The 13120-nt window shown below is 43.0% G+C and overlaps 1 protein-coding gene across 1 annotated transcript in view; it reads left to right on the plus strand.

Moving 5' to 3' along the window:
- The first annotated feature begins 1018 nt into the window (after window positions 1-1018).
- Window positions 1019-13120, plus strand: part of RAP1B (RAP1B, member of RAS oncogene family) — a 33633-nt gene continuing 21531 nt past the window's right edge. Inside the window, exon 1 of the mRNA XM_030479649.1 lies at window positions 1019-1240. The gene's annotated coding sequence lies outside the window, so the exon portion shown is untranslated. The remainder of the gene's footprint in view (window positions 1241-13120) is intronic.

Here is a 13120-nt window from a genome sequence, read left to right on the forward strand (position 1 = left end):
TGCTTACTGAGTGCTTCCTAGAAACATAAATACTCATTTATTTTTAACCTTTATCAGTTAAACCCTTTGTAACTGGAAAACATTAGTGACAAAAAAAAAAAGTAACTTACATTATTCAGGACTGAAATAAGAGAAAGACTAAGAAATACTGTAATTATTTGCAGGCAATGGGCATCTCTTGCTTTGTATCACCAAGGCTAATGATAGGCTGTTCACATCCAGAGGCGTGATAATCCATCTAAAAACAGTAGTATGCTGCATTTCCAAAACATCCTTCACCAGTGGATCTCAAACCCCTTTCAGAAATACAAGAACTACTGCTCTAGCATTTATGTTTCCAGCTCTTCATGTTCTACGTTAACTTAAAGCAGCCATAAAGTGCTTTTGACCCACTTTTGAGCTGTAACTAACCCATGGCTCCTAGTTGGGGCTTACAAGAACTCAGGGAGAGAGAGGCCACGTTACCCTGAGAACTTGGGGTGAGAGAGACCACGTTATTCCAACAACCTGGAGACGGAGGAACTTGGGTTATCCTGATGGATGTGCTGCGACGAAGCGCAAGTCTTTGGGAACATCTGACAGGGCTGGACAGGGGTACACACCGCAGGTCTGGTACTGCAAGGCAACCCTCGGCTCTGGACTCCAGCTTTAACACACTTTTCCAGCCCCTGAAATAGCCTATTTTGCTCGTGTGCCATCCCCGAGCAAATACCTCCAGCGCCCAAAGCAGGGCCCACAAGAAGCATCCCTTCTCCCTCCTTCCTTCCCTCGCTGCTGCTACCACCACACGCGGTGGCGGCAGGCCGGGGGCAGGCCGCAGAGCCCCTCGGCGGGCAGGCGGGCCCGGCCCGCCCTCCCGCTCCCCCCCGCCACCACCCGCTGCGCGCCGGGGCTGCGTGCCCGGGGTACCGGGGGTGCCCGCGCCCCGCGGAGCCGAGCGCGCCCCGGCGCGGGGTTGGCGGCACGGGCGGGCGGGGGGAGGGAGGGGGGGGACTGGCGAGAAGTGGGGGGAGGGGCGGCCGCGCGGCCGTGCCTCGCGCCTGCGCAGGGGGGAGCGGAGCGGCGAGGTCACCCCTCCCCTCCGCGCCGCCCCCGCCCCCGCCGCGCCAGAGCGAGGCTGGGCGTGCGGCGTCACGGCGACGGCCACAAGCCGCGCCCCGGCATAGGCAGCGAGAGGGAGCGGAGCGCAGGGGGCTCGGCCGGCGAGGCGGCGGTCGGCGGGGAGCGGAGGCGCTGTCCGGTAGGTCGGTGCGGGCAGCGCGGCCCGGGGCGCTGTGTCGGTGGGATGGGTAGCGGCGCGGCGTGTCTGGTACAGGTGGCGGGGCGGGGACGGGCCGGTGGGGGGGCGGTGGCGCGGCGGCGGCGGCGGCGGCGGGGTGGGTGGGGGGGGGCGGTGGGGAGAGAGAAGCGGCGGCGGAGCGGCGCGCTGCGAGGGAAGGGGCACGAGCCTGGAACATGGCGGAGGAGGAGCTGGGAGTCGCCGCCTCGTCCGGCCTCAGGCGCGGGGGGACACCGCGGGGCGAGGGGGGTGGGGGGCAGAGCGGGGCGCTGGGGGGCAGCCGCTGCCAGCCGGGCCCAGGGCCCGGCCCTGCCCTTCGCCGCCACCCCCTCTCCCGCCGGTCCCCGGAGCAGAAGTTGGAGCGGAAGCGGAAAGTTGTAACCCCGCGGCTCGGGGCCGCGACGTGGGGCCCGGCCGGGTGCGGGGAGGGGCGGGTGACGCCCGGCTCGGCCCCGCCGCGGGCGGGGAGAAGGACGGTCCCCGGCTGCCGCCGTCGTTGTCAGCGGGAAGTCCGAGCCGGAGCCCCACCTAGTCCGGTCGCCGGAGAGAAGCTGCTCGCTCTTTCCGGCCGGTGTGTGGGGGCGAGGCGGGGGGGGACAGGCCGGGCGCGGCCGGCCGGGCAGCCCGCCGACTGCCGGTCCCTCTGCCTGCGGTGGCCACGGAGCGGGACAAGCGGGCGGAGTCGTGGCCAGCGAGTTCCTCTCCTGCTTATCACAAAATAAAACGGAAAAGGGGATGACAGGGATGTTCATCTGGTCTAAACACTTCACCGCCACCCGTGTCAAAGCAAATGGAAAAATTTGACTGACACTTCCTGCACCAAACCCGTCTAATAAGCCTGAGATCTTCGTGCCCTTCTGCATGTGTTGGTGAAGAAGCAGTGGAAGGAAAGCGAAGTTTGCAGAGGGGAAAATAAAACCAAATCTGAGTGCTTTTGCGCTGGCCTCGGATTACAAAAAGAGGATAATAGACCTAGGTTTCCTGAAAAAAAAAAAAAGAAAGATCAGTGTGCTTTTACTCCCATTTCCGTCTTGAAGGAATGGGTTGTACTGTTCAGGGTAAACAAACAAAAAAAGTATTTTTCTCTACCGTTGTGGGGTATGATAGCAGGGTAGTACAGTTCCAACAGAGATGGTATTTCAGAGATGCCCAGCTTGAAAATCGCACAGGTCGTGTGTGTGTTCTTGCATTTAGGTGTTTTGATTAGTGTAATTTGTTATTTCCAGCGTGTAACAGCTACATCTTACCCCAGTGTGAAATGTGTAGACAGTGTATGACAAAGACTTTTCAGTACTCTTTCACGGTAAAATATAGTTTGGAATTACTGTTATAAAATAGAAGGCATGAAACACTCTTCCTTTTCATAAATTATAATTAAAAGGCAAAGAAGCAATCACACTGTCTTACATAGTAACCATTCAAAACCAGATGTATTTCCCTTTGGAAAGAGTCTCTTTTGTACTCTATGGATAACTTGGAAAAATTAACGAATTATCATCTTGTAGATGACTTGCTTCAGTGTTAAAATCACAAGCTTGGGGGGGGGGGGGAATGAACCACCTTGCTACAGTCAAGTGTTTTCACTTTATTCATTGCTTTTTTTTTTTTTCTCTAGCTCAAAGTCTATCCTGTAGACTTCATTTGAGCTAAAAATGAGCTGAGTGAATAGTGGAGGTTACCTTGGCTGTTCACATCAAAGGCTTTGCAAATAAAGTAAACTTTCTGATTAAGTGGATGCAGTGTTTTATTCCTTGGTACCCGCATGTTTTAAGGGATGCTTCTTGTAGTGTTATGAACTACTTCAAGTTCAACTTGCAACTGTCATGTAAAGCTTTATGATTATCTGTAGCTAAATAAGTTTTGAGCTGCACTGTGCAGTATGAATCTTGTGTATCTTTTTTGCAGCAAAGCTGATCATACTTGGAGCACCTGTCTGCCTGGGGGTGAAATAATCTGCAAAACAGAGTTGAAAGACTATAAGTGTAAAAACAGAACTTCTGAGGAGAAAAAAAAACCCCGGTGGTTTTGCTGTCTGTTACTGTATGTCTCTTACTACATACATGCACTAGATAAGCTTTCTGAGTGATACTAGAATTGTGCTATTTTGTTCCAAAGCTCTGCTGTAGGACAGTTTATAAAAAATAAATCTGAAGTGAGCCATGACAGTTCTCTTTGCACTGTGCCAGTTTTGCAGAGTAAAACTGACTGTCTCTTTAATTGAGAGCCTTTCTGGAGCAGAGGCAGACAGATGGGAATCTAGGTGAGAGCCTACAAGAAGAGAAAGAAATTGTATGGCTGAGGAAGTGTGCTGAAGACTACACTGTAGCTGGTGATCTAACAGTTAGCAAATGTGGCTGGGCACTAAAGTAAAGAGTTGCCCACCTTTCATCTGCGGTGTGGGAGGTGCAGGAGTTGCAGAAGTACTTGAGTATTTGATGCTTACTGCTATAGTGCCAGTCCTGTTATCTGCAGTCCTGCTAGCTGCTCAGAGATAGGTACGGAGAAGTGTTCTTAAGGGTAAGAATATCTTATAGATAAAACCAGGCACTTTGTTGTCCTTAGGTGTATAATAAGAGGGTAGGCGGGTCGTTTAAATAACACTTAGATGGCTTTCAGATACCTAACTGACTTTTGAGAGTGTTTACAAACACAAGTTGTGAGTGTTAATCAAAATTGCTCTCTTGGTATGACTAGTGATGTGTTTACTCTGTGCAACAGAAGTTCGTGTTTAGCTTGTGGTTGCAGGCACTGCCACTCTTGCCTCGAAACAAATACAGAAGCAGACTGGAGTACACTGTGTAATGTCAGTGTGCTGAATCCCTGCTGAGTTGGGTCAGGCTTCTGCTGTGTTCTGTTGCATCTAGGTCAGGTAGAGGGATATTTTAGTCTCCCTGTTCAGAGAGATTAAAGGAGTATCTACAGTAACTATGCCTTCATATTCAAAGGCAAACTTTGTTTTCCTGCTCACATGTGCTTAATATGGTCTGTTTCTATCTTCTTGCGTAAAGCAGGGGAAAAAAGATGGGGTTTTGTTACTTGAATGCCATTAATAGGGAACCTGTTTTGAAGCTGACCGAGTTTCCAAAGTTGTTCAGCAGTTGACTGTAGTAGAGCTTTTAGTACAGCATCTAATGCATCGCTTTCTCCTTAGGACCTGTCAACTGTGAGGAAACAGAGTGGGACAGGCGTAGTAGAAGCAGTATTCTGATGAAGCTGTGGCAGTTTGCTTGTAGTAGGCAAGCACTGTTCAGAGAAAGTCAAAGACCTTGTTGTCTGGCACAGACTGTTTCTTTATGGGGCAGTTGAATGAGGCTACCTTCAAAAGCAGCAGTAAGTTCTAAAGCTCTCATCTCTGGAGCTTTAGAATGCCTAAACACTGAAACACTGGACAACTTAAAGTGAAAAGTTTTTTTATTATTGTTATTATTTTGTGTGCCTGAGCTCCCGACATACTACATGTTTCCTTTAGCAGCAAGGAAAGGGAGGAAGGCTGTAAACGCCAGGTTGGAAATCTGCCTACTAGGCAACTTTTGAAATATAAAATGATTTGGGGGCCCTCTAGCTATTTAGGATGCTCTTGAAGGAAGGGGAAAAAAAAAACCTCAAAAAAACCAAAAGAAAAAACCAAACAAAAAACCCACAATACAAAAAAGAAAAAAAAAACCAAAAAAAAAAAAAATCCCAAACCAGTATTTTAATGGTAATTTTTACTACTGAAGCAGTAGAGTGAAAGTTACTATTAGACCCTACAGGAATATGTGTGGCAGACTTAAAAGCAGCTTTTTAGAGTTGAACCAGGAAGAAGAGGAGGCATTCAATAATATCTTTTACACTATCCCACTCTGCTTTCTATTTATTAATCTAAGGACCTTATGGTATTTGAAGTAAATCCCTGCTATGCAACTGTGGAAAGAGACTGTCAGTTACAGTACCCATGGTTAGTTCATTCCTGGCCAAGGGAGGAAGGGCAGACAATAGTGCAGGAGAGAGACAGCCTAGCCCTTCTAATGGACTAGTGTTTGCATCCTGTGGCAGAGAAGCAGCATCTCATGTTTCTCTCCAGCCTGAGATTCTCTTCAGGAAACTCCTAGTTTCTTAGATCACTTTGTCTCATTCCTGCAGATGTTGCAACACAGGCAGGTGTCCTAAATCGGAATGACTTGACCAGGTCTTCTGCAAAAAGGATATTGTGTACCCCCTGTTACTCATTCATGAAATAATTTTCAATATAACTCTAATTGTAGAACTATGAGAAACTTTATATCGTTAAATTTCTGGACAAGTATTGAAGAACTGAAACAGGAGACAGTTTTTCATAACTGAAGACATCAAGCATCTGTAGTTAATTTTTGTCTTTAGAAACTGAGGAGAATGTGCTCTTTGCATCAAAATTTGTTGATATTGAGGTGAATGTTGCTCTTGCTTTAATTATAACAGTTATTATTGAGTCTTGATTTCAGTAGGTAATCTGGATTAAAGGGAAAGATGTAGTTTAACAATATTTCCTTTATCACTGCTTACTTCATAACTTTATGTGAAATTAGATGGTGGAAGTTTTTTCTTAAATTAGTTTACTATCACCCAAATAATATGTTGGCTCTCTCTCTTCAGTTAATGTAAAATAAGTTGTGGACATGGTCCATGCGACTGTTTCTTTTTGTTTCTCAGTATTTGTTGTCCTGGCTTTTGAAGTCTTGTCCTACTTTTTTCCATTCATAGGCTCTGTTTCTGCAGCTTCACCAGTTCTGCCTTCACTTTTTTTCGTGTCTGCAATGAAGGGAAATTTCTTAAAAGCATTCTTCATGCTATCATGGAGAAGCAAAAAGAGTACCACCACATCTTTCTGCAGTCCTTTGTGGAGCTCAAGAGGCGAGGTACAGGAGACAGAAGGAGGACCTATCTGTTGCTAGGTGTGGCACTTCAGCATTACCAAAATCAAAGTGTTTTCAGTAGTTGCAGGGCCAGACGAGCTACTTCTGTTTGTTTCTAAAGGTTTCATGTACAGTCAATATTTTTTGAGATGAAGTTAGCATGCCGAACAGTGCTTGGACTGCATCAGAACCCAGACAGTATGATAGTGGAGTTGTGCAAGTTGTACAGTCCTTGCTTGCAGTTAATCACACTTCTGTAACATCTGCTCTGATGCTTCCCTGAAAGTGGTTCACTAGAAGACTAGTGGGAAGTTGCAGTATGTTTTGTTTTTTCTGAATGTGGAAAAGGGTAAACTGGCATGTGGAATGGAAGTAATCTATTCAGTGGAAGTTACCTGAGAATCTTACTGTCTGCATTACAGTATTTAAGACTAGATTTGTTTACTTAAAATGCGACATTTGTAGTTGAGACTGAGCTGTGCATGGCTGTGTGTTCAGGCTTATGTGGTTAGTTAAGTGTGGGGGCAGCCCAACAATGTGTTGTGTAGGAACCTCTTTTATGAATGTTGCACATGTGAATCAATTAAGGTGAATTTTTAGATGTTGCAAGAGGCAGTCAGTAACCCTCCTCTGATCTTTCATTGTGAAGATACTTACAAGATAATATTCTGAAAGCTTGGTGTACAAGGTGACCCATAAGCATAGCCTGCTTGTGGCTTCATGTGATTGCTTTTTGCATAAAATGCTGCTAGAAGGATTTTCTTGGGGGTTGGGAAAGTGTAATACTGCATGCAAACTCTTGACTCTTACCCTTCTGGAGTTATATTTATATAGTTAGTATGTATAAGGATATATCCTACTGTCTTTTTGTGACCTTTCTGACTTGTTTAAAATAGGGAATTGATGGACAATAGGCATTCTGAGTGTGGTGGTTTTATACCCATCCAGGGTATGGTCCTTTTGTTATTTACTGTCTATTGTTTAGATTGGTGGAAGTGTACAAAAAATGCTATGGGTTTTCATGGGTTTTATGATGAGCAGCATCAGAAATGATGCTGCAAGTGTGAATTCACCTTCATAGTTCTTCAACATATTATAACAATCCATAGATGAATTTCCAAGATAGTTACGTATCAACAGTATTCACTGAATATAAGTATACGGTTTGAGATGCCTTGGACTTGGATTCTTAGCGGGCTGCAAAATGCTGTGTTCAAAATTCAGCTTCTGCTGCCATTAGTTACTTGAGAATATGCCATGCTTCCAAAAACTGATGCCAAATTGCATCTTAGGACTTGGTGGAATTTAAGAGACTGTGTGGTGGTCCTGTGGCATCAAGAAGGAGCACCGGAAGAGGCAAGAATAGCAACTGTCGTGCTGGACAATCACTCTTCCATTTTTCTGATGTATCTTTTGACTTTAGCGGATTAGGTGGGATCTCACCAAAGACAAGACACCCTGTTACTTGGTGTAGATCATCCCGGGCATTGAGTATGTTTGGAGGCCAATAGAGGGAAGTCTGATAGTGTAATAAACAGGCATTCATAACTCATTTTTTAACTGGGTGCTTGGTCTTCAAATATTCTTACTTTTGGTGTACAGTTTTCTGCTTGCTTTTTATATCTGAATACTAGAGAGAAACAAGCATTTCTGAATGATACCTGTTCTTATTTTATGTTATTACAGTTTATTGTTACCCTCTCGCTTTTCTTCATATTTGAGCAAGTCCACTGCCTTTTTTTATTTTTTTATGATCCTCTGTTGGTTTTTTTTTTTTTTCCCTGATTTCCCTAAACCTTTTATTTCAGGAAATGCGTAACCTAAATTGAGGCTTAGCCAGAGATATCACATAGAAAACTTAAGTGTGGTAGCTGAAGTTCTGCAAAAATGAGTAGCTGAAACCAAGGTTTTACCATTAAGTGCTTTAGGCCACTGTATGTGCTGGTGTTTGGCATACTTTTGGTCTGTGTTGCGCTTTATCAAACTCTTTAAGAGTAATCTCAGAAGAAAAGTGTTATATCTATGTGAAGAGGAATTAGAGTGAGAAAATAAGAGTATTTCATGTGAAGCCTGGAATGAAAAGATCAAGTAGGTTGTTCAGTTTCCTTCTTGAGGAACAAAGAAAGAAGTCTTCATGCTACTTCTTCCTCTTCTGCTAGAAAACTGGGTCCTGTCTAGCCAGGAAACTGATGAAGAAGCAACATTAAGTGCATGTTAGTTTGGACTTAAATTAACTACAGTAACCAATATTTTGAACAATGTGCAGTCTTGCTGAACCCAGGACACTTGCTAACTGAAAGTACATCCTGTTTCTAGCCAGAGGCAAGATCTTGAAACACAATGCAAACACTTTTTTTTTTTTTTCCCCAAAGACAAATATATCAACCTGAAAATATTTGTATTTTCAGGTAATGTAATTCTTCTGTTACTTAATCTTACTGTGGCCTACTTTTTAAATGAATTTCAGTGGTGTAAGTTTCGCAGAGGAAAGCTGAAGCCTGTTTTCCAAGCTGAATGCTGAATCTGCTGTGATAGTAGAAGTGAAAATAAGGAACCATTCACAGCCTTACCCACAGAACGTTGAAGTCATAGATCCCAAGAAGCTAAACAGAGGTCACACTGGGTAAACTGGGAGCACCCTAAGCAATGTGGAAGTACAAGACTGTGGTTTCATGAAGGATAAACTTGCTTCACTGGAACAGTCAGAGTGGACTGAAAAGTCTTTCTTCCACTCAGACCTTGCCCAAAATATAGATTGTTTTGAGTTGCATATATTTAACTTGCTGGAAGTAAAACACTTCAGTGAAAGATTTAGGTTATAGTAGTAAACACTTGTTCAAATGCTGTGATGATTGTCATAGCCTAAATAATAGATAACTCTTAGAAGACCAGACATGCTGATGTCTTCCCATACAAACCTCTGAAGCAGGTTTTATATTTCAGTATGCTTTGGACATCATCTGCTACCTTTTCAGAGTACATGTTTGATTCGACTTAAAGCAAAGTGAGTCTTAAGGTACGACAGGTTTCTTCAGAAAATGGCAAGCTTTGAAGATACAGGGGAACCAAGAAGTATGGTCTAAACAAGAACTGGAGTGATATTAAGAAGATTAAAATAGAGTCTTGTGGAGACTTGATAAAACAAGTTTAACCTTCATTAATTTGGTAACTCTCTACTAAAGATCTAGTCCTTGTAACAGAAAGTGGTGCGGGGATGAGTGTGATTGAAATTCATTTAGTTAAAATTATTCAGCATTTTGTGTAGGTGTCGTTGTGTCTATGAGCTCAGGCTTGCAAGTGTGAATTACTTAGCTTTGGGTTCCTGCTAATAACTGTCAGATTTCTCCCTCTCCTGGAAATTCCTGACCCATTAAATGAGGCTTTTGGGGGAGCTAAGATGCATCAGCTGCTCACAGAGCAGATGCAGAACTACAGCAGTTCACACTGTGGCATGTTAAGCCAGCATTTGTTTTAGTGTGGGGATTTTTTGTTGGGTTTTGTTTCAAATACCCTTGTCTGAAGCTAGTGACAACTTAGCAGTTGCCTCATAAACAACCCAAACTTTCTGTGCATCTGCATATGTGTAGAGGTGTAGAGGTCAGGTTCTACGGTTGCAATCCTTTCCTTAGTCAAGGTATGCTTGTGGGTTGGGCGTTCCCTGAGGAGCTGCCAGCCAGAGGTTCAAGATGCTACTGCCTTGCTGCCAGAAATAGAACAGGATGCTCTGCCCGAGTTTCAGCCACTTCAGTTAAGCATTTTGGACATTTTACAAACCCACCTGTATGAGTGGATTCAGCTAATAAAGTTAACTGTGAAAAGAAGCAATTAAGGTTAGACCTTCATTATTGCAGAGGTAGCAAAACCATGTGGCAGAAGATAGTAATTATTGCTGGGTGTTGGGGTATGCTTTATTCAGCTTAACCTCAGGACAGATGTCTCAAGCTATAACTATAACAAAAGAACAGTTTGTGAAATTAGGTATAAGTTGGGTGGCTTTGAGTGTCGTTTGCTGCTCACATTCAAATACCATGTTTCTATTAGGGATGTATTGATTGAGAGGTCAAAACAGACATGAGTTACAATTACTTGGGACTTTGCTGGTATGGCTCATTTATCATGGAAGAACTAATTTTTTTCCTGTTAATGAATGCTACTAGCTAGTATTCGCCATTTGCATAGAATCAGTGTCCTATCAGCAAATAAAACTTCTAATCTTAATTAAAATGATGTATGGGGAATTTGTAAGGCTGCTTTCAGGCTACCAACCTGATTTGTAATAGAATTACTGTAAATCATACTGTGGAAGGATACTTTGTATGTAAAGGGCCTACACCAGCCAGTCTTAAATGGCTAGTAACGAAAGATATAATGATGAAGAAAATCTATATATCTGTGCCTTGGTGATGTGTTAGAAATCTAAACAAGCCATAATCAAAACCAAACTTTTAGTAATGAAGGCAAGCAAGTAATGATACCTTGGTACACAAGCTCTGTCATCATCAGGGTGTATGTGATATGTGGATTATAGAGAGAAGTAGTCAGGAGGGATAAAAATTCAGGAGATACTGGAATTGCAGTTGAACTGAGCGTAGCCTTATGTTGGTAGGAGGAAACACTATACAAGGCTTTACTGGTTCAGCAGCCAGTGTCCCAATCGGAGTAGAGCTAAGATTGCCAGACATTAAGCAGATATCACGTGGAATTTGAGGCTAGGTCTTGTTTCTGCAACAGAAGTTAAGATGCCTTTTTCCAGAGTGTCTTAAGCCAACTGGCAAATTTATTCTTGAAGTAACTTTAAAACTGCACGAGTGCATTTTCACAGGAAAAGTATCTCGACACTGAAAATTTCCATGCCTGACTGGTAATCCTGTGTTTTTTTAACTGTGTTTTTGTAGCTTGAAAGTTAAAATTTACTCAACAATTACAGGGAGAAACAAGTGCTTATATCTGCTTTTAATCCGAAGGATGCATGTGAGCTAAAACGTGGTGGGTATACCATGATGTTGCAATCCACTGATTAAGTTTTGGAGCTAAATACTGATCATTCTGTGCAGTGACAGTAAAGCCAAATTCACAGCAGTAAATTGCTGTCTCAGTTCTCAAAACTTGCTGTACAGTTGAATACTCAGCTTATGCATAGTAAAGTATCACAATGTGGTAATTAGGCATTCTCTGAATTTAATATACTTGTAACATTTTTAAAAATCTGAGTGTCCTTCTTTCTATTTATTGTCTGCCTGGATTTTCTTTGTAGGCATAAAAAACATTTGCAATTCTGTTTCTTCAGGAATTCAGAGATCATCGTTTTAGCTGGAAGTCTGACTGGTAGAATACGCACGAACGATTTGATGGGGGATGGTGACTAGTTTACAGAAATAGGAAAAGCATGCAAAACCATGGCAAACAGTCACCAAAAATAAGAATAAATCTGACAAATGTTACAAATTCCAACTGAGACTTAGACTCTAGCTTAGGTTTTTATAGGAGACTCCAAATTTGAATTGACATATTTGAATTTTTGCACAGAGTTGAAACTTGAACTCAGTAAGTGCTGAAGCATAGCATATTTTTAGTAGCTTAAGAATGTTTGCTACATCACTTGCTTTGAAATTAGTTTGTACACTTTATATGAAACTAGTGCAAATTGCACATACTTGTTTGTCTGTCACATTAGGAAGCTTTCATCTTGAGATGTCGGTAGCTTCATGCAGGCCTGTTTTCATCCTTAAACTTGTGCTAAGTTTATGTTCAGATTTAAGATCTAGCTGGGAGTTAAATTTGACTTAAGAAAAAAAAAAAAGGCAATTTTATTCAGCTGTACTAGCTATGGACAGTGGAACTAGTCTCACAAGGTAAGCTTATGTTAGCTGCTTTGCAGCAATTGTCCCTGTGTGCAGTATTAATCAAGGTAGCTCCCTTCAGTGAAAGGAGGAAAACTTGCTTAAGCTATCTCTGGGTAAGTGTCCCCATGGGTAGTTCAAGGAGCAACTTAAACCTTGGTGCTGTTTCTGTGCTGCAGTAACTTATTCTCAGGTCTCTGCCCCTTTCTCAGGTGGTTAGTGTGATTTCATGTCACTGGATGAGCTTAATGACCCATACAACTTTTTAAAAATCCTCTGAAGATTCTCTGGCATCAGTTAAAATGTTTGAACATAATGAAGAAATATTTCTGTCCAAGAAAAATTACTGTATTAGTGTCCAGAAGAACTAGTTGTCCAACTGACAAAATACAAGGCTCTATCAAAACCAGGTAAAAATTAAAAATGAAAAATGCTTCTAGTTTTGTTTACTGAACAGTTGACTCACTTGCAGAGAGTCCACATTAGTAATAAAACATCTCTACTTCCAGGAGTTTTGAGTATAAAAGTCTTCAGTTGGACTAGATCAGCTTTTCAGTGTATCTTGTCTTCAGAATTGATTTCTGAGTAATGTGTGAAAGTCAGCTCTAGAGTATCTTAATTTCTCTTTTAGAAGAGGTACTGCTTCCCCTGTTGAGTAGGTATTATCAGAGTTGCTTATTCCAAAGCATATAAAAGTTGGTGAAAGTGAACGGGTTTCCACTTTGCATTATGTTGTCAAGGTGCTGTTTGTGCACTGAAATTCTGGGGGGAAAAAAGTGCCTTAGAGTGATAAGAATTTAGGACTTCCCCTTACATGTAAGTATTTGGGGAGTATTGAGAACAGCACACATTCTTCTCTATAATTAGTTGCTTCCCTGGAGAAGGGGTTCTGAACCAACACACCCAAAACTTAGTGGATTCTGGGTGGTACAGACAATTAGAAAGATTTAGGTTCAGCCATCTGATGAGACTGCTCCAGTACCAGAAGTGGGAAACATCTTGTCTGGAAAAACTTAATCCTCTGACCTTGGTTGGTCCTGTGACTGAACTAGAGCTATTTTTCCATATGTCTGACCACCGTTGCTTTATTCCATCTTGAAACTAGTATTCCCTCTCTGAGAAGCAGGTTT

Source organism: Strigops habroptila, chromosome 3, assembly GCF_004027225.2.
Source record: "Strigops habroptila isolate Jane chromosome 3, bStrHab1.2.pri, whole genome shotgun sequence".
NCBI classification, from domain to species: domain Eukaryota; kingdom Metazoa; phylum Chordata; class Aves; order Psittaciformes; family Psittacidae; genus Strigops; species Strigops habroptila.